This window comes from Megalobrama amblycephala, linkage group LG5 (genome assembly GCF_018812025.1).
Source record: "Megalobrama amblycephala isolate DHTTF-2021 linkage group LG5, ASM1881202v1, whole genome shotgun sequence".
Taxonomy (NCBI): Eukaryota; Metazoa; Chordata; class Actinopteri; order Cypriniformes; family Xenocyprididae; genus Megalobrama; species Megalobrama amblycephala.
The window spans coordinates 27,320,213-27,347,378 of record NC_063048.1 but is presented as its reverse complement, the minus strand read 5'-3'; the positions used below and the strand labels follow the sequence as shown (position 1 = coordinate 27,347,378).

Here is a 27,166-nt window from a genome sequence, read left to right as displayed (position 1 = left end):
GTATTAGGCGTATCATGTAAAACACTGTAAATGAATTATTAATAATCATGTATATTAGTATTACTTCATATCACTCATTCCTGAAAAAAACTAAAATGATATCTATTACATTTCCCTGCGGCCAAAATAGAGTTTATGTCTCCTCCACTAAGATTCTTTGAATTCCCAGCCTAGATTTGATGTTTTGCCTGTTACTGAATTTCCACAAGGGTATTCACATAGTTAAGTGGTTTGAACTGCCTGTACTTTTTCTAATGTTGTCTAAGTGTTCAAGATCACAATATCTAATCATGGATTGCAATCTGTTTTGCTAATTGGTCTCATTTGTATTGGTGTGCATATCTGTTGTGGTTTGGACTATCGTATTTACTGAGGATTAACACTTGTTTTAATCAATTACCTAGGGCTGATATACTGGTCAGCCAATAAAATGCTGTAAGAGAGTTCGATTAGAGGTTTGTTTCATAGGAATGTGTTGCTGTGTTTAAACTGTACATTAAAAGATTAAGGAGCACAGTCTACAACCATACCAATTTTCAACTACTTTCTTCCATACAATAGAAAAAAAGACAAATGATATCTCTTAAGAAATAATCTATCATTTGTTTTTCCTAGATGGCAATGAGATAAATTAGACAGCAAATGGAGGTTTCCTAGATTTACTTCGTTGTACTCTAACCCAGTCATAGATTTCAATATGAATTCAAAACTTGCTACTCAAATTCTTCCAAGAACAACCTATCCACGTTTATTTTATAATTCTATAAAGGAGACAGATGATTATAACAGAGGTTGAATTGTAACACTCGTCAGTTTAACCACTCATCAGGATCAATGTTTCCCAACCTTGCCAGGCCAGTAGTTGGCCATGTCACTTTGTAATGAAACACTACACGCTTATAAACTGAACACAAAATGTGCATGCGCATGATATCACTGTATTCACAAATTCACATTTTTGAAGTTTACACAGAGACGGTAACGGTATCATTTTCAAAATCGTGCACTTTAAAACACATTTTTTAAGAGTTTGCATTTTCTGGCCCCCAAAACGCTGTTGTCGTGTAAACAAATCTCCAAAATGCATAAAAAAAGTTTTCTGTTTTTAGTTGAAAACTCACAAATACTTGCCAAAACCATAAACTTCAGTCATAATACCCAACTGCTATGCATCATCAGGACGTTAAGTTGCACAGGTTTTTTCAGTCCACCAAGAAACAAAGTTGAGTTTACAAAGTACTACACTACAGCACTACACTGCTACAATGAGTTTTCCTGGGGAGAAATCACTGGGTCACAAGTTTGTTACTTCTCAGTAACACTTACTTTCAAAGCCATCTTTTTCTTCTTGCAATCTTAAAAGTTTGTTGGACTGAGTTTGGAGGAAGATTTTGCTGGTACTATGGAGGTTAGCCAAGAAGTCAAAGCCCACCAACAGCACCAGTGCCATTGGGAGCTGAACTCTTCACTGCTGACAGAATGCATTACCTCCCAAGTCACTTCTCATTACTTGAGTAGCAGTCATCGCAAAGGAGGCCGGAGACCCTAATGGTGACTCATTCCTCTATTGTGTTTCTACACACCACAGCCAATAGCCTCCATCTCTTTTACAACTGCCCCACAGAGGGGGTCAAAATGTCCCAGGCTTGTAGACCTCTCTGTCACTGCTCACCCCCTCCTCTTTCTGTGGTCGTCTCCAAGGACTAGAGGCGTCAGACGGTTTCCATTAACTGGAGAGTACAAGAGACATAAATACTTGAGTGGCAAACATGAAAATCGATAAATGCTTGTCATCCACTAAGGAACTTGCTGTCATTGCAAAGAAACGTGTACAGCTGCTTTGCTTCGTTTCATACACATAAATCATACAGAGTCATGCATTTATTCAATTATTTGTTTGTTTGTTTGTTAACCTGTCTGGTCCTGTTCATCTGTGCCAGCAAACGTAGCAAATGAGGTGCAAGGGGTTACCGGCCCTATGCAGAACCCCATCATGGCATTATGAGTGAATTATATTGTGATTAAATTTGCAATCATTTTTATTATTATTGCTTTTTGGACCTATTTTAATCCACATAGAATCACAGTTCATAATTTCAAGTTCATTTTGTTTTGAAAAACAGTTTGGTGAGTTGTTTACCTTGTTATTATTTTGTCCAGTTCTACCTGCTTGACCCATTTAAGGATAAATTATGGACTTTTACGGACATGACAGGTTGGCATATTGAAAAGGTAACAAAGCACTTTTGAAAGGCTGCTTTGAGAAAAAAAAAAAAAAAAAATCCTGCAAATTGATTGAAATTCATTTGCAATAGGAAAAAAATGCTGTCCTTTTTTTTTTTTTTATCCATGTATGGCAACACAAAGTCCAAGTTTTTCACATGGTCTTACGGAACTGAGCAGTCAGTTTGTGAATTCCATGTGTTGGAAGCAGAAAAAATAAGCAAGCAAAAAGATCTGATTGACATTGACCAGGGCCACATAGTGATGGCTAGACGACTGGGTCAGAGCATCTTCAAAATGACAAGTCTTGTGGGATTTTTCTGGTATAGAGTTGTTAGTACTTACCAAAAGTGGTTCAAGGAAGAACAACTAGCAAACTGGCTTCAGGGTCATGGGCTCCCAAGGTTCATTGATGCACATAGGGAGAAAAAGCTAGCCCATCTAAATGCTAAATTACAACATGCATAAGCATTGCTTATATCGCCTGTTTGTGCTTTTTTTTTTTGTTGCCTGTCTTGATCTGGAGATTCTGTGCTCATTCAGAAAATGCATATTAGCACCCCCTACCATATAACTGTGAAAAACGTGGAAAGCTGGAAAATCATTTTTATGGTTAATTTTCCCACAAAATTAGTTGCTCCATCAAATGCTCAATAGAAACATATTTTTCCCTGCAATCATACACTGTGTGTGTAGTGAAAAGCCAATATATGAAACGACACCTCGCGCACAATCAAGGACACATGCAGATTAATTACATATTTGGTAAAGAGCTAACAGCTTTGTGTGACTCTGGTGTATTTCATGGGATTTTGTTTGTTCCTGGCCTTGTGACTCTTTTCCTCAGCTTTCCATTTAGCATCTGTCGGAGCTGACCCCTCACTGCTGATGCATAGCACGATGGGCTGGAAATGACCCTGACTTTCACAGTCTGGGAAGAAAGCCAGGAGCTTCACATTCATCAGCACAGCTTAGGAACTAAACGGGAGGCAAATACTACCTAAGAGATGTCTGCCAATTCCATGCACACCAAAATCTATTCATGCGTGGAACTGGACGTGAGGCTTTAGCCGGCATGGCTAGTGTTTGTAGTAGGGTTTATTTTGTAACGATTAAAGGTCTCAGATCAATATTGATTCTAGAATAACTTCATCCCTTATGCAAGCAGAGCCATCAAAGACAATGTCAAGACATGCTGCACTGCAACTACATTTCTCCTCCACAGTTTCAAAGAGCTCCAGTAGCAGCTGTAATGGATATTTTTAGTACTTATTTAATTTAATCTTTTTATTTTTCATCATGAATGATTCATAATAGAATGATTTCTGAAAAACTCTGGCCAACCAACTGGGCCCCTCATCCGCCATGTTGATTGTTTATAATGTCTAGTAATATTTTAAGGTCTGCACATATTATTAAACATAGACTTACATAATTTACCTCAAAATTCAACAGCAACAGATGTTAGTTTATTGAGAACTCCACTTTACTCATGTATGAGTGCTTTATCTCACCAATGTAACCATACTGCAGTGTATCGTGGGAGGATTGCTTTGAACTTGAAAGGGGCAAAACTCACAAGCAAGCTTGCATACAACATATTTCACCATGTGAAGAGTTCATTTGCAAACACAGATAACTCAGTTTTTATTAATTCTCATAAATCATGTTTTATTTATTTACTTTTATTGTGCATTCCAAGTAATATCAATCAAACTGCAGTTGGGTTGTTTTGGTTAAGTAATAATAACTAATAATAACTAACTTACAAAATTAAAGTTAATTGAAAGTATGTTTTTATATATATATATATATATATATATATATATATATATATATATATATATCTTTATTGATTAAAATGTCAACTTGCGATGCCTTGACAGTGGATAATACCGGCTTTTTTTGAAAAAAAAAAAAGGGGGGGGGTGTTTATCGGTTTTTGCAAATGAACTCATGTAAAATATAAGTGAACCCTTATAAAATATAAGGATTTTGTAGATTTAGTCTTCCCAGGTCATCCTAAAGTGTTTTTTTTTTTTTTTTTTTTTTTGAACAATTAATAATGATCATTTGCCATTGACTCTTTAATGATTTAACCCATGCCATGACAACTTTATCTTAATTATCACAGTTTAATACTAAAATATATTAGCTTTTCAACTAGAGGTGGGAATCTCTAGGCACTGGAAGGTTACATTTGCCAGCATATTTCCCAGCATTGCAAAGAACCAACAGGAAAAGAAATGTGTGCCTGTAGCAGCATACTTGTTGTAAATTAATACAGACTTCAGCATATGCTGAATCACTAACATAAAATAGACTTCTAACCAACATCCTCCTGTTATGTGCAGTAAGCAATATAACAATATTAATAATATAGTAATAACACAACTTGCATATCGTGTGGCTTGTCCAGGGTTGCTTTTCCCAAAAGCATCGTTAGCCTAAGTTGATGATGGAACAATTGGCACCAATGGTCTCTACGATCAACTTAGGCTTATGATGCTTTTGAGAAACGCATCCCAGGTCCTTTTTCCCATAAACTTCATGTAAACCACTTCCATATGCTAGTTTTTAATGCAGAGAATGCCGGTCGGAGCTGAAACAAAACTGGTTTGAAATCAAAATAAACGCCTCATAGAATGTTTAATGCATAGAGGTGGTATGAATGTATTTACCAACCTGATTTCATGGGAAAACATAACTATTACTATTTTACAAGGTGGTGATTTTGTAAGAATTTGTACGAGGTGATAATCATACAAAAAATTATTAGAAAAAAAGGAAGCACGAAGGTCCACCCCTAAACATACCCGTTACTGGGGCATAAGCAGATCATATGAAAATTTACACATGAGATTGTATGAATTAGCCACTAATTTGCAAAACGTGTGTATGTGTGTATATATATATATATATATATATATATATATTTATTTTATTTATTTATTTTCATATAACCCTAAACATCTAATTTATTTCATACCAATCATAAACAAAATTTAATCAACCTGACAAAATACATCAATGTTTGTGGGTTAGATAAAGCCAGCCCATTACAAATTTCCTGGAGGCACCGCTGGCAAGCACAGCCATCAAAGACAATGTCAAGTTGTGCTGCACTGCTGTATCTCCTCCACCATTTCAAAGAGCTCCGCTGACACCCGTAATGGAGGTATTTAGTCCAACAAGTGGTGACAAACTACCGCAAGCTCTGAGACAGCAGACAGGAGGAAAATAGAGTTGTTGTCACTGCCAAGTAAAACAAAGAGAAAGTTTTGCAAATAGTGGGTGTTTTGTTAGGACCAACTGGCTGAATACGATCCAAAATAAAGCCCTTCGCCTAACTCTCTTTCAACCCATGTCTCTCTCTCTTTTTTTTCTTCCTTGCACTCTCTCCTCTTTGAGACGATGCTGTTTGAAGTGTAAATACCCAACTCGCCTGGCGTGCTGTTCAGCAGCCCTCCCCCAACAACCCCTCCTTTTGCTCCCCTTTGGCAGTGCGGTCTGGACTCCCAGAAGCGATCATCTGCATCCTGCCGTTTCATATGCAAATCTGCCTCCCCTCAGCATCCACATTGCCACAGCTATCGTGGCACTTTTGCTGATGTATAGCGGCCGCTAAAAGGTGCGTCAACAGAGGGACGTGCAAGATGTTGGATTTAGAGAACGGGCACTTCACAGAAGCATGTGCCGTCAGGTGCATGTCGAAACATTTCAGGCACTCGGGAGAGAGAGGCACATTGTGCCGGTGCAGGTGTTTGTAGTTTGTTATTTGCTGTGCTTGTCCCCATTCTGTCCTTGCCGCACGCTCCTTTTCTGAGTCACTTGCCAGAGACTGCTTCCTCTGAGACTGAAAGAAATGTAGAAAGGGAAAAAATACAGTAAAAAAGAACATGAGTTTATCTTAAATGTTTGCTTATTTACAATAGCCAATCAGTGACAAAAAGGTGTGATTTTGAATACATGGTGAATGGAGATTTAGAACAAAACTTTTTGATGGAGAATTGCTTACGGGAATTGCTTTGAGTGCTGTTGGGCCAAACAACTATTTGATTGTAGCAAGTACAGCAGGCAATGTGAGTATAAGGCGATGAAAACTTGAAACATGCCATAATTATGCCCCTTTCTTCTCAGACAGAATTATAATATTCATACAATATTACTGCCTCATGTCTCAAACTGTCAGAGAACACCTGAGCTTGTTTTATGCATTAAAGCACACAGAGATGATATCTAGTTTTTATAATCACTCAGTGCTTGTTTGGATTTTTTCATGCAGGGTAGATATACACTGGGGTCCAATCATAGTGAAACCCTAGTGAGAATTCTTCTAGTTCATACTTTTTTTTATATTTTCTTAGCTTTTCTAATTTAATCTTTTTCTGAGAGTATTAGTTGAGTAGTAGACAGTTAGGGGTAGGGTTAAGGCCCGTTCACACCAAGGACAATAGCTTAACCATAAAATATAGTTAAAAAAATTGTTCTAAATATAAAAGAACAGCAGAGTTTTTTCACACCACAACTACAGTATAATGATAATGAGCCTTTAGAGTTAGTAGAATAAGGGGTTAGGGTTAGTAGAATAAGTTGTCGCTCGTCATCGCACAGCTCTGTTCGGACATGTGGCCCAAAGTCTATGCCCATGGTGTCCTTGCCTGTACTGTTGCCCACCGCACTGAAAGACTCACTCATAACGGTTGGAGAAGACCACCTGGTCGCCCATGCCGAACATGGGTTCAGCAGATTGGTGACGGTTCCATTTCCTCCCTTGCATGGCCACCGATTAGCTAAACAAGAACGAGCTGTCAAACTGTCCAGTATACTACTTTACTGTTGTTTCAGACTCCAGAATTATATTCCTTTCTTCTCATATGGTTGGTTCCATCTCAAGTTAGTAGAATAAGGGGTTAGGGTTAGTAGAATAAGTTGTCGCTCGTCGTCGCACAGCTCTGTTTGGACATGTGGCCTGGCTGGGAAGTCATACTCCTGCCCATGGCGTCCTAGCCTGTGCTGTACTGAAAGACGCACTCCGTATGGTTGATTCCATCTTAAGTTCATTCTTATATCCAGTGTTACTCACAGTACATCCCATTAAAGTGTAAAAAGCTTGAGGTTGTTTCATACACTAAAGCACAGGCTGTATCCTGATGTCCTCTTATTATAGCTGCTCTGTGAATTCTCTGTTGCATATAAGAACATATAATTATGTGATCCTGGAAGACATTGAGCACACAAGATACACGAACAAAACACAAATATGATTAACTTGGATGGTCAAAAACAGTAATATTACAAGTGGTGCTATTTCAGAGTGAAGTCGGACTTAACTAAAAGGCTTACAGAAATTGTCTCAGTTGCTCTGGCAAAATGGATCAAAATAATTCTCCAATATAAACTATTCACTGTGTATTTTCAGTGCAGTTATTATTAAAGTTTCTCAGTGACTCATTCTGAGATGCATAATTATGACACATATTATAATTGGTGTTTATAAGCCTTGATATTGTAAACACAAATTTGAATGCCAATTAATAGTACTAAAATATTTATGTGTGGGTGTAACATGTATGTTGTGTCTTTCTCATTCAGTTCACCTCTTATTAATGAAGATCTCATACCTGGCAGAGGTGTGAAAGGTTTGTTGAGTGAGAACAATAAAACATGAATGGGGCAGTTTCGAGTGCCGTGCCAGACATTAGACAATAGAGTGCATGAGAGCTTACAGGGGGCTAAAAATGTATAGTTTTAAAGAAAACATCCTCAGATTTGACACATGACCACGCTTGTGACTTCAGCTTCATTGTGTTTTTAAGTTTCTACACTATAGCCACATCATTTTTTTATACATTTAAAAGATATTTTTAATTTATTTTTTATATATATATATAAAACAGTCTGTGTCAAAGCCGTAACCATGTCTTGGTTACAGTGAAGAAAATTCTAGTTCTAATTCTAGTTGGTTAATAATCATTTTGAGCTATTTGAAAATACTATTCGCATTAATTCGCATTAATATATGCACACATACTTTTTTATGCCTAATATGTCAACGTAAAACGTTTCTTGTCTCTTCACACTCAGTTAGGAATTATATGAAGCATGCAAATTCATATTTTCAATTCAAAATGGCCATATTTGAGAAAAAAGTTGAGCCATCACAGTTTGGCCATTTCTATTTATTGGGGGGACTTGTCTGTCCGACTGTCCATGGGCGGGGATACAAAATGCGGAAGTTTAATCTGTAGTTCTCAGTCTGAGGACGTGAACAGTTCCGAGTAGAATGTAACATGTTGTCATCTCGAAATTACGGTAATTACAACATGGCATGAATGCAGCAAAAAAGTCTTTTTGGTGACATAAACGTGAATTTCTCAGTCCAGGTAACATGGAGAACAATTCAAAGCAGGTGGAAAATCGTTGAAGTTACACTTTAACTAAAACTAAAACCATTAAAAACATTCTTAGTACTTGAAATACTAAGATAAGAGAAATACTATGTCTCTTAAGAAACAATTTTAGCCAACAACATTTACCTCTTAATGTCAAAAACATGAGCACAATTGAATTAAACAAACCTCTTTCCTCACAGTTTAACCCATGATGAATGATAATGCTAGGAAGTTTTTTTTTTTTTTTTTTTTTTTTTAAGATAAAGTTCTCAATTAAACCTCAAAGAAACTAATCTCCACAAAGCCTTGGAAGTTTGTGTTACACTGAAACATATCCTTAATATTTCCCAAACACAGAGACTTTAGAAGCTTTCAGGGGGAGGAGGGATTGGAGAATGCATGAAAAGATTTAAAGCTGCTTTTTCAATTCCTGTAGGAAATTGATGCATTTCATCTTGGCAATTAGATCAACCAGTGAGAAAAGAGTAAGACCAAACAGCAGAGAGAAAACAGTGATTGGTTTGTGGCGTGTGTGTTTTGCTAAACACTGCGGCACGTTGATTCTTTTAGGATGCTGACATACCCTTCGAAGCACCAGCACTGTTTTATTTAAAAAATCTGTGGCAATGTTAGATCCAACCATATGCACATCAAACACACACATTCAAATGCTTGCTTTACGCATGCTGAGCATTTAAACAAGCATTAATGACAGTTAATGGTGCAGAAACATCTGTTGTGTTGTGTTGTGCGTTATTGTGGTCTGGGTTAGATTTTGTCAGGATGCAAAGACAAAAGCAGCACACAGACAAATAGTGTGGTGAAACAATGCATCATATAACACAATACAAAATCCATGCAAATTATCTGGCAACCCATTACAATACAAAACTCTGTGCTGCATGATATATGATACATAACAAAAGCTGCACATATCTGGAACGTATCAGGTAACAGAAAGAACCACACAACCACAGTAATGGCAATAACAGTGTGTAGGTGATGTGAAATACTTTCAATTGTATGCCCAGACATTCATACGTTGATTTCCCAGAAAAGAGAGACAGCGTATGCAGTTCTGAAACCCTTATTGGTAGTAGTAATTGAAACAAGTGTTGTTCTGAAAGCAAAAAGCAACAAATAAAATAGAACTGTGAGCTATCATCCGTTCAACCACAGTGGAATTGTCACAAAGTGGACCATGTTCAGTAGACCCACTAAAAGTACAGAGCAACCCAAATTGATTTGCACCGCACAGTGGATCATGCCAGCGGTTTGTTCAAGCTTCTGTTCGGCTTCCTGTTCAGCTCATAACTAAATTAAAGAAGCTGCTTGACTATGAAGAAGGTTTACTGGAAGTGTGTAGACAGGCGTGAGCTACTTCAACATTTATAAACTGAATAGTTAAAATATACAGTTATTCTTACCTTATAGACTTGAATAGACTTCAAATGTTGCCCTGTTTTCTGCATGATACCGCTAATGGTTTATATATATATATATATATATATATATATATATATATATATATATATATATATATATATATATATATATATATATATATATATATGTGTGTGTGTGTTCAAAATGTAATTTAGAGATTTGAATTCTGGTCGCCATTGCTCTGTTAAGACAACTTACTGACCCCAATCTTTTAAACAGTAGTGCAAACTAATAACAGGTCTCCAGGTCTAATTTGCATGGTCATCGAAGTGACATCTAATGATACTCAATGGATAATCAATGTATAATCAATGTGCAGTATACTGTATATTCATCTCATAAATAATAATTAACTTTTTATTGAAATAAGTAATACATATGTTTACTTAAAGTGAATTACAACACAGTTTTTACAGGAACAGTCTGGGGTTAAAAGGAATGTTCCATAGTCATTACATGATAAGCTCTATTGACATGATCTGTATCATAATGTTAATTGCTGTATTACAGAAAATCATTTGAGTTGTCTCTTGGTTAAAAAAAAAAAAAAAAAAAACATGTATGGTTAAAGTAAGGCACTTACAATAAACATTATGTGTGTTGTTGATATTTATAAATAAGCAAAGGTATTCTTTAAGTTGGAAATGAAGCAGTCAGTGAGGTTAACATTAGTAAATGGATTTCCACTCTTAAAGGTGCTAAAGAGGATCTTTTCGTCGACTGAGAAACCAAAGACTGTTACTGAGTTTTTGAAATGAGCGCATGTGTAAGAATTTCGAGGGAATGCCTCCCAAAACTTGTGCATGAGTATTGGAACGAGTATTTTTTTTACAGTCTATGATTGGAACACGAGTGTTTACCACCGGCATTTGCTGTGTCGTGTTAGTGGATTCATTATGTTGGACTCACCGCAGGTAACTCATAACCTGCAGTTGTTACTCCTGTCTCCTGACAAAAACATTGCATGTGGCGCCTGTGGAGTGTGGAAAGTTACTGGAGCGCGCAGCCGTGCTCATCTCTCACAAGGAACGTCACGGCAGTGATTGACAAGCCAGAGAGCCAATCGTTTACGCGATGATCGGGTTGGCTGATGTTTTTAAGGCCCTACCTCGTGCACAGATGATGCATATTAATATTATTCCTTTCAGTGCACCTAATAAATAGTCTTTTATCAGTTAGTAAAAACAGTTAGCTTAAGTTAGCTAACTTTTAGCTACCAGTTAGTTTAGCACCTTTAATCAGCAATTATATAACAAACACAATAAATGCAACCATTAAAAAAAAAAAAAAAAAAAAAAAAATGGTTTGTTAGCTTTTGCTGCAAGGGCACTGCCATCTTGTAATACTACAACCTGTGATGTCACAGGGTTAGTTGTCTTGCCTGAATTCAACAGATACAATGGTAGAGAGAGAGTTAAAGATAGACAGTGGAGGACAGATAGTTAAAGATAAAGACAGATACAGTGAAAGATGGAAACTGGAAAGCCACAGGGCATCAGAAGACACAAAGGAGGCCATTTTTGCATTGCTCCTGATGTATTTTACAGTGTTAAAGCAAAGGGAAAAAAGAGAGTAAATTTTCATACACTGCAACTAAAACGGAAACAGTACTGTTTTGCTTCCCGATACACATTCAAACACAAGTCCACTGCCTCAAGATTTCCATAGTTATACTTGGATATGATATGTTGCCAAAATGACTGTCAGAAATTAAAATGAACCACAATCATTATAAATACCTGTTTGTCATTCAATTTCCACAACATTAAGAGATAAATGCAGAAATAAATAAACATTTCTTACAGTGACTCCACGTTTACCACTCAGGACTCCTTACATTGCATAATCTCCAAAAGTTATCCCTAATCATGTCATCTTCTTTGCCATCATCTTTTTTGCATCCTTTTGCATTTTGTGCGATAAAGTTTTCAACAAACTTATCCTTCACTTGTTGGCCTGTAGTTTGTTCGCTTATTTTTATCAGGCCGCAATTGCCTTGCAAATAGCACTGGATCCCTCTGTTGGTCAAGTACTTGGTGGCAGTCATCCATTTCTAGTAATGATTACAGCAACTAAGCAGAAAAATCAAAGACCAGAATCGAAACTATAATAATCTTCATTAATTCAACGGAGCCAGCCAACCCTGTGACATCACAGGTTGTAGTACTGCAAGATGGCAGCGCCCATGCTACAACAAAAGCTATGCAAAACATTTTTTTTTTTTTTTTTTAATGTTTACATTTTAAATGGAAATCCATTTACTAAATAATGTTAACTTGTCTGACTGCTTCATTTCCATTTTAAATGTGCCATTATAAAAGTATGCACAAGCAGATCCTGTAACACAGTAGATGTTCATGCTTATTCCATTTAATTTCCATTCAAAAAAAAAAAAAAAAAGAATGTTTGGTGGTAAACATTTTAAAATGCTTGATTCAATTGAACATTTCTCTAAAATAAATATTTTGTGTACTTGCCATTGTTGGAAGATATAAAACACATGATTATTTTGTAAACATAACTTCAAATAAGACGATTACTCTGATATTGTCTCAGCAGTGAGCTTTTGAAATGGATGAGATCTCTGAACTTTTATGTGAGTTTGTTTCAAAGTCATTTCCTTTTTTCAACGTTTGTCCATCACTTGAAAGTTTCCGAATTCTCAATTGATGCTTTTTACTTAGGATGAAAGCCTAATATTGCACCTTTGTAGTGAGGTCTTTCAATAAACGGAAAAGGCCCCTTCTCACACGGTAGAGCATCATCTGTCATCTTCCATAGGTCCATGGCTTTGATATTAATTTTCAAGCACATACAGGCAAAGGAAAAGGTATATTCAATAAATAATACATCCAAAAACAATACTTGTTTATGTTTTCTTCTTTCATTTCTTTATGTTTTCCTTCCACGTTTCTAACCTCATCTTGTCAAGAGACCGCTGAACAGACCTCAAAGCTAGCCGTAAGTTTGCTGAGGAGTCCTTCTGGAGCCTTATCGTATGCTAGTTTGGTGTAAACATAAAACAAAGTCTTTTATTTATGCATCAGCGTGATGGGAGGGAAAACGTGCATCTTTGAAAGCGCTTCTGTTCTAACCTCAGATGGATTACAATAGCCTGTGTGGTGCTGCCCTTATTGAGTGCTCTGCAGAACATAAGCACTTGAGGGGAAACAAAATAAAAACAAGTCTTTACATAACGATTGCCTTTAATTTTTCACTTTCTCTTTTCTCTTATCTCCTCTAACTGTAATTGCATTGTAAAGCGTCTTCCTTACTGAGTTTGCCCTCTGAAACTGGCACAAATCGAGAGGGGACAAAATAGATACAGAGCTTCTGTTGTTGCAGTAGCAGGTTGAGCCAAACACCTTTGGTGAAATATTTGGAAGCTATAGAGCAGTATAAGTGTAAGTGAAGTGTTCTGGAAGCCTCACACCTTACAGCCAGTGCTGGACAGGGTATTTTCTGGATCTTGTTTATACGCTTAATCCACTGTTCTGGTACAGGGACTTCACACAGTCTTGCTGAACTATTTGAAGGATTATTTAACTTCAAATGAAATAATTATATCATCATTTACTCATATTTGAGTCATTCACTCTTCAGTGGAGCACAAAAAAATGAACTTAGACTGAAGCTTTTGAGCTTCAAAATGATGCAAAAAGCACAATTAAAGGGTTAGTTCACCCAAAAATGAAAATTCTGTCATTTATTACTTACCCTCATGCCGTTCCACACCCATAAGACCTTTGTTAATCTTCAGAACACAAATTAAGATATTTTAGTTGAAATCCGGTGGCTCCGTGAGGCCTCCATAGGGAGCAATGGACACTTCCTCTCTCAAGATCCATAAAGGTACTAAAAACATATTTAAATCGGTTCATGTGAGCACAGTGGTTCAATATCAATATTATAAAGCAACGAGAATATTTTTGGAGCGCCAAAAAAACAAAATAACGACTTATTGATGGCCGATTTCAAAACACTGCTTCATGAAGCATCGGAGCACAAATGAATCAGTGTGTCGAATCATGATTCAGATCGCGTGTCAAACTGCCAACAGCTGAAATCACGTGACTTTGGCGCTCCGAACAGCAGATTCGACTGATTCATCTGTGCTCCAATGCTTCCTGAAGCATTGTTTTGAAATCGGCCATCACTAAATAAGTCGTTATTTAGTTGTTTTTTTTGCGCTCGAAAAATATTATCGTCGCTTTATAATATTAATATTGAACCACTGTACTCACATGAACCAATTTAAATATGTTTTTAGTACCTTTATGGATCTTGAGAGAAGAAGTGTCCATTGCTCCCTATGGAAATATCTTAATTCGTGTTCTGAAGATTAACAAAGGTCTTACGGGTGTGGAACGGCATGAGGGTAAATAATAAATGACAGAATTTTCATTTATGGGTGAACTAACCCTTTAACCCTTTAACTGTCAGTACAAGTAATACTTATTGGAACACACACACACAAACACACTTGTATATGTGGTTTACGGGGACTTTATTACGGGGTTTTTATACTGTACAAACTGTATATTCTATACCCCTACACTACCCCTACCCCTAAACCTACCCATCCCAGAAAACTGTCTGCATTTTTTGAATTTCAAGAAAACACTGTTTAGAATGTTTTTTAAGCCATCTGGTTTACGAGGACACAGGAAGTGTCTTATATACTTATATATACATATATGCCATAGCTCTCTTTGAAGTGTTCGTCAGGTTCATATGTTCACTGATTCAGATTAACTGATTGAATCAGCTGATTCTTGGAATAAAACACATGAGTAGTACAGACTTTTATTATGCTACTTTTGCGTCATTTTTGAAGCTCGAAAGCTTTAGTTTTCATTCAGTGTAATTTCATTCACACCCTGGTCTCCTTGGAGCTTGGATTACATGTTTCTTGAAGTACAATGGCTTGCCTACATAGTGGGTTTGGCTTAAATAGCTACAAAAAAGTGTAGCAATCAAGTTCTGTCCTCTGTGGGGGTTTTAATAAATAAGGCCACCAATAAAGCTTATTCTATTTTCCTGCCTTTCCTCAGTGTTTGCGTACATATTGTCTGAAATGAGATAGTAACTCAGTGCTTCAAATTATGATGGCCCCATTGCTGAGGTAATTACTTATTCATGCATATGTACTTTTCAATATAGCATGATTTGTGCATATTTGTGTCTCATTGCAGAATGTCCACCTGGCATTGAGTTAATTTGACTATTTACTCCTCTCCATGGTTCTGTTCGTTGTAGTAGATACAGTGGCACTTAAAAGTATTATTATTATTATTATTTTTAATGTTTTTATCCAACTAGTATAAACATTCAGCTGGCAAATATATTCCCATATTATTGCATTTTTTTCAAGAACGGTAAGCACACATGCTGATTTTTTTAAGATTTTTTAAAATGTTTTTGAAAGAAGTTTTTTCACCACCATTGCATTTATTTGGTAAAATGTACAGTAAAATAGTAATATTATGAATATTATATTTTAAAATAACTTTTCATTATTAACTTGCTTCAAAATGATATTTTTATTTATTTATTCTGTGATTGCAAAGAAAAAAGTACATGTACAGTCTTACAGTATATGATCCTTAAGAAATCATTCTAATATAGTGATTTGGTGCTCAATAAATATTTCTTATTACTATTGAAAATAGTTGAAGATTGTAATGAATTGTGGAACATATATATTTGAAACATTAATCAATGTAACATTATAAATGAGTTTACTTTAAATTTAAAACAAACTGAACCCTAATGCATGCTGGAGTTTGCATACTGCCAGGCATGCTGGGTAACTGGCAGTGCTATAATATTATTAATGTAAAAGACACCATCATAACCTGATGGGACTGAATATGGATGTCACATAATTGAGACAAAGACAAAAAAACAGGCTCTAAGCTTTCTTCACTTTCTCTCCATTATGTAACCCTGACTGCAGTGTAGGTTATAAAAGATTAAATTTGACAGAGTGGATAAACCATCATTTGACAAAGAACTGTAATTCAAGTCTAATTCTAACACATATCACACAACGCTTCTCCTTTGGGCAAATAATACCTGACTAAAGCTTTTGACTGATGTTTTCGTTTCAGGATCTTGACAGATAAACAGCCAAGCCTTGATCATTATTGAGATTAGGTGGGACTTTGTTTCTTTCTTTGATAGGAAATTGTGCTTCGGGCTGAAAGCTCAAGTGAGTGATCCATGACATAAATCTGATCCAGATACACACAGGAACATCTGCCAAATTTAGACATGAACCTGATCAGCTAACATCTCTGATCAGATTCACTCTGTCAGACAGCTGATTTCATTATTTGTTAATTGAACAACAAAACAAAACACAAAAAATATAAGATAAGATTGGCAGGAATTAACTAAAATACCATTTTGCACTGTGCTCCAGGACAAAAAAAACTTGTTTCTTATTCACTTCTTATTTCATTCATTTCTTATTTCTTATCAGTGCATACATGTTTCTTTCTATGTTAATGTAATGTCTAATAGCTCATGTCTAATCTATTTAAGATGCTGTTTTAAGATGTTTGTGTATATTTTCTAACAATCATGGCAGTAGTAACTCAAGAAATTATTGAATGAGCATTATAACCTGTGATATAAAGACCTACAGACATGCGGTGTAGAGGATGAGCACATTTCTGTCATTTTATAGAGCCGATTCAGGTGCCCTGGTTGTTGTGGTGTAGAAAAGCAGTCCCAGTAAAGTGTGCCAGATTGTTGTAGTGGTATACTCCCCAACTGAGCACCACATCTAATTACTTTGGATGTAATTTCATTACAGGATTTATGTTCATCTGGAAATATTAAACCATTTCTCAAGTAAACTAACAACTATTTACATTTAGCCATTAACACAACACCATTTTTAACAAAGCAAACTTTTGAAAACAGGTGTCAAGTTCAAGTAAAAGTTTTTCCTTTGCATTTTTCACTTACAGATGACAAATTGATCGTTGTTGATTCCTGTTCATACGGTTCTGTGAAAGTTACTAAATAGGCTGTATTATGCATTCCAGGGCAGTAGTTGGTGATGTCACTTTGTAAAATGTAAAGTATAGAGTAATTTATGCTTACTGTAGCTCAAAATTTGATCTATAGTTTCCAATGTATGTACAGATCAGACTCTCTAAAACCTCTGCTGCAGTCTTTCAGTTTTTCAGCAATTTGTAGTAATGCTTGCAATAAATTTGTAGTAATGCTTGCAATAAATAGACAAGGGGATTTTAATCTCAAAAGATTTTTAGAGTTATTCTTGCTGTACGTTAGAAATGCTGCTTGGCTTTTCCTTCATAAAAAAGTATTCAAAGCATTCAAAATAATGTAATGGGTGTGTGTGTGTGTGTGTGTGTGTGTGTGTGTTTGTGTGTGTGTGTTGTATTTATTAGATAATCCAGAAGACCCCACACTGTTAGCCCGGATAAGTTGAATTTACTTAAAAAATTGAGGAAACTGGTTGCCCTAAAAAAATTAAGTAATGATTAAGTAATGTGAACTTAAAAATTCAAGTTCATTTAACTTAAAATGTTTTGTAATATTAGTTACTTTGTAGTTATTACACATAGTATATTTAAGTTCAATGTACTAAGCAAGTTAATTTATAGCAACTTCTATTTTACTACAAAATTAAGAAAAAAAGCAAATAAAAGGTACATTCATTCAATTTTATGTTTTATTTTAATTCAATTCCAAATACAACAGCATTTCATGTCCTGAAAACATTTCCTTATAAAACGTGAAAAAAACTAGTTTTAACAAATCAGCTTATTGTTAAGCACATAAATAGTCTATCTCAGAATCACAACAAATTGCATCAAAACTATATGGTTTGTTCACACTCCTGAGTTCACAATAGTGGCAGTATTCCATTTTAGGTGCCAGCTCACATTTTCCTAGGTTGAGCATTACCTGCTGAATAAAATATAAAGTATTTTTCATACAGTTAGGGTAGTCCAGTTGCAGGGCATAAATCAGTCAGAAAAAAGGACACAGAAGTCCTGAGGTTGGTCGGTTCATCCATCACCAAACATCCTTCCAAGACGATCTTCACTCATGATGGGTTTAGCTGAGCACTTTATAGATCAACACAGAGGATTCTCACTGAAGTTTGCCTGTATGAGTCCTTGTCAGCTGCAACCTAGTAGAGGAAGACAAAGATCGACAAAGACATTATCATATAATAATGCATCAGATAATGGTATTGTCAAATACTCCATGCATCAATACATACCTGGTTTACTGTAGAAAGAGCTGGCCATTGAAGTACCATCAGGCTGATGTCAGGCTCGTCGTTGACAACTTTTCTGTGAGGAGCAAACATTAAAGTTAAAGTCTTGATTATGGCACCTGATTTTATGGTTTAGATGTAATTGTGCACTGTGCAGTATGCAGATTAATAAAATAATCAGCCAAAGAACAGGTCTCAGTAAACCCACATGACACACAGCTGATATGGAATTTTTGGTGAAGGCTGTATAAGTGTACATATTGTGCATAACGTGTGATATAAATGTACATGTATGTGTTCCAGATGTAAACAAGGAAATTGTTCTGTTCTTGTATAACTTCATTGTTTGAGCCTATAATGTTTAAATAGCTGAGCTTTCTTTTCACAGTTATAAGGGCAATACTTACACTTCTAATCCAAAGCATCTCTTCTTCACCTGCAATACAAAACAAGATAGTCTGTTGTTAAGAAAGCTATGAACCTAGATAAAACAGTATATCCATCTGTTTTTGTTTTCAACTGTTAATTAACTTTAACTTAATCTTTCAATCAATAGCCGTGTCGAAATAAAACACGGTCGTTAAATTATTGCACTCACCATTTTCGCGCTTCATCCTCTCTCCTCTGCTGGAAGCGCGGGTGCGGCCGCGGGCACGGCCGCGGCCGCGGTGTTCGCCGACAGCCAGAGGTTCAAACTACGTTTACACGCCCAACAACAGCTCCTCGTGTGAAAAAGAAACAAACGACGAAATAACGCGCGTCGAACTCGCCGATCAGGGGTTCATGCACAGTAATCCACCGCACGCGAGAGAGAACACTAGCTAACCGGAGAAAACAGTTCCGTCGTTTAAACTTTAACAAACGATTTTCACTGCTCACAAACAGTCTCTCAGGGGGGGGAAACGATAAAAAGGCAAATGTTTGGAAAAAAATGTCTGTAGAACTTGCCAAAACAAATGTTCCAACTTCTCATCAACAGCTCCTTGAATTCACACACACCACGACAAAATGGCGTCATTACCTGCCGTAAACCAATGTGTAAGAGGCGTGGTCAGGAGAAAAACTTAATAATTTAAGTGCATTTAACTTAAATTTATTAACCCATTCAAATTACATCCACAATTTAGTAGAATATACTTATATTTTATAAGTAATGCAATCAAACTTAAATATTTTAAGTATATTGTAATTATATAGTTTAAAGGGCACCTATTATGCAAAATTCACTTATACATGGTGTTTGACCATAAAGTGTTGGCAGTGTGTGAGCAAAACCACCCTAGAATGAGAAAAATCCACCCAGTGTTTTTTTTACAATCTCAATAATTCATAAGCACTGTCTCAGAACGCCCTGTTCTAAGATTGCTCTCACTGTGACGTAGAATTGCGCTAAGCCCCACCCATGTGGTTTGATTGACAATCTGATTTTGGCATAGACCCCGCCCTCGGTGATCTGTCAACCATCCTCCATTGTTTCAACGACAGCCGGTAATGTCTCCTAAGAAACATAAGTGTTCTGTTGTGGGATGTAATAATGAACATAGTAGTTTTCACTTACTTCCGACATCAGAGCCACTGAAAATGCAGTGGATGGATTTTATTTACGAAGGAAAGGCGCCACTCAAAATTCCAAAATACGTTTATGTTTGCGCGAATCATTTTTTGACTGACTGTTTTGAGAACGAGGGTCAATTCAAAGCAGGTCTTGCTTCAAAGTTAATCCTCAAGTGTGGATCATTGCCTACTGTTCGCGATCCAACGTCACCTCCAGAAGAAGTAAGTGTATTTAATGTTTTTTGAGCAAATAGTCATTTCAGTCGATGTCAGCCAATTCAATAACAAATGCGTCTAAAGTTGTTGTCGTCGTCGTAGAATGTCTGTGTATATAATTTAAACCTTGTTTGTATAGTGTGTATCCACATGTATATATAAATTTTTTAAAGATATTGTATTAAAAACTGTGTATGTTTACTTAGCAAACGTTATCACAGTATTTGTGTTTGTAGTTTCAAAAAATTGCGCAAACGTTATCACAGTGTGTGTGTGTGTGTGTGTGTGTGTTGCACATCCATAATTGCAAAGGGGATGCTATTAAAACTCTATAAGTACATAAATGTATCAAATAACCATTCAGAGACGTCCTGCTCCATTCTCAATTGTGTTTCTTCTGCCGGAGTCTCTTCATCATCTGGGTCTGATTCCGGTTCAAACATGTACGGCTGAATGCCATACAAAACAGCGGGTCTCTCACTCTCAGCCATTCTGCTTCTACCGACTGTTTATTGCCATAGGTATGCAAGTTACGCCCTCATCCAAAGGCAGGGCGGGGATATGCAGCTCATTTATATTTAAGGTTGTACACACCAAAACAGCTCTTTTTAAAACAGGCCCCAAAAATGACATTTTCAAATGGTTATAATAAATTAACTGTGGGGTATTTTGTGCTGAAACTTCACAAATACATTCTGGGGACACCCAAGACCAATATTACATCTTGTAAAAAGGGGCATAATAGGTGCCCTTTAAGTAAATATAAAATCCGGGCTAAGAGTGCACAAAGTACGAAAGATACGGAATCTTTGACAAAATGTTTTATATGAGACTAAATGTTGACTCAATTTACTATCATCCTTCCCTACACTATACCTAAACCTTTTTTAACATTCTTACAGTGCATTTAGTTTTCTAGTTTTTAGTACATCAGGAAGATGTACAAACAGTGGTATTCAGAATCAGATAATTAATAGACAACTGAAATTGAATAAAGTAATCAAATGTAAAATAACAGTGCTGTATACGTTAAATACAGACTAATCTAAAACTTATTAAAACCACAAAAATTATTCATTCAAGAGTGAGTGCTTTATCTGTCTTTTTGTTGTTGTTTGATTAACATTAATGACTACAGCAGATTTATTAGGCTGCTGTCACTTTAAGAGCTGCGGGGATCCAATACAAATATGTTTTCCTTCTTAACTGTTTACATTAATTTAAGACATAACCAACTATGTTTACAAGGATACTTGCCAAAATAGCATTTCAGGATTTTTGTGTGTAGGCTATTTGACCGTTTAGGTGCATATCCAAAGCACATAGTACACTTTGCTTATACACGTTCCGCCCCATCTCAGAGCGTGCGCACAGAAAGCCTCCTAGGGAACAGTATCTCTTTGGTGGCTTAATGCGGTTTTGATAACACTGTTTAATATTAAGCACGCCCTGCAGTTTAGCAACAGTAGACCGCATTTTACAACACTTATTCGACTGATATAGGTGTTAAGTTTGGCTTAGGAAAGAATGAAAGCACACCGCTTTGAAGAAAAGTGCACCTTCCTTAATCATTTTATGTTGATATATTGTTTTCATAATTGTTGGAATCCAAAATTGAAATCGAGAAAATGATTATGATTAATCACACAGCCCTATCTGATATTAAACATGGAAACCAAATAATGATTTATTGTATCTGTATACCTTAACAAAGCTTCATTCATTCATTAATTCTTTCATTCATAATAAAATACATGTTGGATAAAGCACACATGCAAAACAATATTGTGTCTGCAGCAGTTCCAGATTGCTCAAGGCAAAATGTATTTACATCTTCATCTAAATTACATAATGGTGATAATGAATGACTTAGCATTTGTTTATCGTTGTGGTTCAGACAAGATCTTTAGTTTTTTTTTTTTTGAAGGTCTCAGCAGATTAGGTGAATGTAAGAAGCTCTTTCTTATAGAGAGAGTAAAGCTTCTGATGGAACCACCAGGTGTTGCTTGATCATTGACCAAAGAGGATGAGAGAGACTTGTAGGAGTGTGTTGAAGCAGCAGGGTGATGTTCCATTGGCCATCCTGAATGCCATTTTCAGAACATTGAATTTGATTTGGGCAGTTTCTGGTAGACAGCAGAAAAGTGGAAACAAGAAAGTTGTTGCATAGGCCCTCTTTGGTTGATTGAAAATCAGATGTCCTTCCACGTTCTGGATCATCTGCAGAGATCTGTATTATAATATACAAAGTTCTAAAAAAAAAAAAAAATGATAAAAGGGTAGGATTAGATGATAAAGCTTATTATATGTCAAAGACCAAAGTTTCTTATTCAAAGGCCTTTGCAACTCTGTAGCACAGATGAAAGGAAACCCCTATGAGGTTATTATGATCTGCTATCTAACTATGCAGAGAGAGAGACAGTAAAAAAAAAAAAAGAAAGAAGAGGGGCAAAGAATGTAGATTGCATTAAAACTAATTTGCTTACAGTGTCTTCAGCTAAAGATAAGCATCAGGCAGCTGCCGAAGCTTGTCATATGCTATTACCCTCAGCCAGCCACTTGAAGTATGAAGCACTCTCTCCACTTTTAAACATTTAAAATGGATAGGAATATGAGAAAGCGTTGTTTCCTTTATGTCAGTTTTCTTTTTCTGAAACAGGCAGCACTGACAGTGCAAGCCAGACGAAAAGAGTTCTGTTCACAACCATTGAGCTAATTTGTTCCACATTTTGCGCTTTGGTTTTTGGTTAAAGATCACAAACATGAGTGAGTACGAAAAAGAAATAGAAAACGTGCACAGGATAATTTAACAGGTGCTGGCTGCTAGCCGAAGGAAAAAAAAAAAAACTAGCATTGATGACAATGACGATACATCATGAAGTAGGAACAAGTGTTTCTCTTGCAATTACCCAGTGCACATTTTTCCCATCTGCCTCTGTAGGAAAGCACTCAGCAGTACAACAAAACAATTGGTGCATTTGCCTGTGCACCTAAAGAACCACTTGTTGCTAAGAATAATGGGCAACTTTATCACATTTTATTTCTCAAAAACTGTTGTTAGACTGTTAAAGTAACCAAAATACAACAAGGCGTAATACAAATAAGCTAAGGAACCATTTTTTTGAGGATGCTGCTTGAACAGATATGGCCTGCTCTCACTAGCTAAACGTATTTAAATGACAACCATATTTGTGAATCCCCTAAAAAAAAACTGTGCGTACAAACTACGGAACCCAATCACTGCGCTGTGTTATGCATGAGATCGCATTATAGTGGAGAATTCAAACATATAAGAATAAGCGGAGCACGCATGAGAGTGGTTTTTAGCGAGGATCGCTGCAATGAGTTTAACAACGCTCGCTACGCGAATCAAAGATCATAACATACTGTCTGGAGTGAGCGTGTTTCAAGTTTTTATGGATGTATTTCACATACTCTTGTGCCCTCAACCAAGGGCATAGATTTGGTTTCAACATTGGGGGGGTTCAGTGTTGGTATGCTGCCTGTTATTATTTTTTTTTAATAAAAAAAAAAAAAAAAAAAATCTGTTTTATGTGTAGCGTTATTGGATAATTTATTTCTTCTTTATCTATCTATCTATCTATCTATCTATCTATCTATCTATCTATCTATCTATCTATCTATCTATCTATCTATCTATCTATCTATCTATCTATCTATCTATCTATCATAACTTTATGGAATTTATCTATAACCATTCATCAAATTGTAACATAACGGAGTGATTCTAAAAAGAAAGTAATTATGTTAAATATTGAAACCGCCAGTAGGTGGCAGCGATTCGACGTTTTAATGAGTGAGCTACTTAAATCGTTCATTCAAGCCAATTCATTCAAAAGTCAGATTAATTAAGGAAGAAAACAAACACCGATGTGAATACTTTTTTCATTGATAACTATTGAAAAATGAAGTAACAAAACAGACGGCTGTTTTGGTAACTGGTTACAGTTACACTGATAGTTATGGCTAAATTGCAATGGATTAGATAGCTAAAATATATGTGGAGTGTACTTAGCTATTACAATGTTTTCATACCTCCTAGAGTATATGCTTTATTCTTTTTAACGTCCCTCTTTGAACAGAAGTTTAATACAGTTGGCTGGGCAGCGGTTCTCTTCATTTTTTTGGTGCTACCCGCTCTCTTTCATTCAAACATTAGAGCTCCACTCGCGTTATTTTGGTGAAAGTGCGACGCTCATTGGTTGGGCGTTACCAATCGGTTCAATGGAAGGGGGTACTTTTTTGACTAATTTATTATGACAAACTCATATTCGATTAGAAACAAAATTATTGTTACAAAATAAATGAATTATACATATATTAGTATAGATCTACTGTGATTTTCATGTTGAAATATTGGGGGGTTGTAACTGATGGATTTGAATATTGGGGGGGTTACCTCCCCCCCCCATCCCCCCCCCCCCGCAAACTACGCCCCTGCCCTCAACTATGTTTTTTTTTTTTTTAAAACATTTCCTCCATGGTCATATTTTAATATTCATGTGTCTGTATAATGAGTGTGTTGCAGGTCTGTGTTTTATTGGTTGTTTTCTCTCCTTTTCCCACCCTCTACTCTCCCAAAATTATTGAATATATTTTGAAAGGTCTTGTTAATGATTTTCTGTTTTGTTCAAGGTAATTAAAGCAACAATTTTTCAATAATGGAAGAATATGTAAAATAATGGCATTTGGGGTAAAAGGCGCCCCTGCTGTTAGGGTAAAAGGCACAATGATTAACATGATGATAAATAGCTGGCTGAATTTTCAATTTGTTGACATGACATGGTTAGATTCAGATGGTATATATTATATATTAAGTTGGGTGTCCACCTTAATCACCCTATTTGTAATAAAATTATAAATCATATTTAAAAGATGATATTAATCATATAATCTGAAAAAATCTATTTATTGTTACTACTGTATAGCTATATTATTATGGGATATTATTCAATGCTGTCAGAATCTTTACTTTTTAAAATAATTATGTTTCTGTATTTTTTTTAAATGAACACAGTATTTAATTTACAGTATATTTATTGAACAAAAAATAATCATTTTATTTTTCAAAATAAACAGAAATATTAGTATTTTTATCAATATTTTGTGCCTTTTGCCCCATGATGGTGAGCCTTTTACCCCATCTGTAGGGTTAAAGGCCTACCTTACCACCTCATACATTTATATAATTTTTAAACAAACAAATCACTTTTATGATTTATTTTAAATAACAAAACATGCTATAATAAAAACATGCATATTTTTTCTGCAATCATATACTGTGGGCATAGTGAAAAGCACATTTTTCTTAAAGGGGACCTATAATGCACCTTTTACAAGATGTAATATAAGTTTCTGGTCTCCAGAATGTGTCTGTGAATTTTCAGCTCAAAATACCCCACAGATCATTTATTATAGCTTGTCAAATTTGCCCCTATTTGGGTGTGAGGAAAAAACACGCCGTTTTTGTGTGTGTCCATTTAAATGCAAATGAGCTGCTGCTCCCGGCCCGCTTTCCAAAAGAGGGGAGCTTTAACAGCTCGTGCAAACAGCAACAAAGCTGGAGAATCTCACACAGCCAAAATGACAAGTCAGTAACGGTGTTCAGCCTTACATTGTTCAAACCAGAGTCCGACACTGATGGAGAGACTCAGGAAGAAGTTACAACTTTTAGAATGCAACTGGACATTTCTGAATGGTTAGTAGATAAATTTATGTAGTTGCTGTGGAGTTGATTCAACTCATCGACTAACATGTGCCGTCATCTTTTGTGCAAATCCAGCATTGAATTGACCCTCGTTTGTGAAGCAGTCCGGCGTAAAATTACAACATTGGCAACCACACTCTACTACAACAACTCTTCCTCTTCTCTAAAGCAGCCCAACATGACCTCGCCCCCCATTGTTGCGTGTTCTCGGGGGCAGGTTTTATGTAAGTTTTAGGGTTAGTGATGTCACTAATCCAGGAAGAAGCTTGTTTCTAATTGTAATTCTTTAAAAAGAAAACATCTCCCTGTGCACTGAACTTTGAGCGTTGTATTTTGCAGATGTTGCTTATGCTCTAACAGCAACATTACACACTAACTATAGTTAAAAAAGTGAAATCATAATCAACCACCTCTTTACCCTTTAGCCCCATTGTACCCTACGTTCTTGAGTAGTGTAAAATAAAGTGCAACCAAAATATTAGCTATGTATTTTAAATACTTATAAAGCACTTAAAAAATGCTATATTTTAATGCACTGTATGCATTTTTTCATCTACATATATTGCTGACCCCTAAACATCAGGGCTGATGGGAGCACCTACAGAGTCAAGACACGTACTTCTGTTTCTGTGATTTTCTAGTCCCGCATCTCAGATGAGCTGTCAGAGTTCTAAAGAGAGTGGCATCACTGCATTAACAACTAGCTGTTCACTTCGATTCTGTACACAACACGTGGATGCAATGAGAATTGTGTTCTTGCTTTTTCAAAGGTGAATGTGGTCAGTCCCATAAGCAACCAAACTCTATGTACAGAACCGGGTAAGAGAGTGGCCATAAGAGGAATGTCAACTGTATTTAGCAACTATGTGTCTTTCACATTAATTGTAAAGAAATAGAAACTCATTAGATTTATCTCTAATCCAAAATATTAGGGCATTTTATTCAATTATGTTTGATGGAACACTGACAAGGAAGTTCATGAGTGTACTGAGATTTACAGATTAATTATTAGCATTAAATCATAGAGCAGAATCAATGGGAAGCTTTTGTTTCCCAAAGTGAAATTGTGGTGATTCAGTTTCATACCTTTTCCTAAGGGGTTGCAGCTATTAAAGATTACAATAATGTATTTTATGACTATTAAATATCGATCACAATAATGTCAGATGAGCCATATTTCGTGTCCTTCTTGAAACAATGCCACATGTTTGTCGTAGTCTTAACTTACTGTACCTCAAACATGCCGTTCCTTTATATATATTTGGATTTTAAATGAAGCTGACAACTTCTTGGACGTCTTTGAAAAGCTCAAAGTGATAGATCAAGCACAGATCCCTG

At 36.0% G+C, this 27,166-nt stretch overlaps 1 protein-coding gene and 1 long non-coding RNA gene across 4 annotated transcripts in view; one reads left to right on the top strand and one right to left on the bottom strand.

Moving 5' to 3' along the window:
• The window catches only part of alk (ALK receptor tyrosine kinase), a 496,326-nt gene that overhangs the window by 317,694 nt on the left and 151,466 nt on the right, over window positions 1-27,166 (top strand). The window lies entirely within an intron of this gene.
• Window positions 17,842-18,766, bottom strand: LOC125268933. The gene is made up of 3 exons (XR_007185003.1): window positions 18,738-18,766; window positions 18,334-18,406; window positions 17,842-18,240 (listed from the first exon to the last, which is right to left on the bottom strand). It is a non-coding gene; the product is annotated as an uncharacterized LOC125268933 (long non-coding RNA).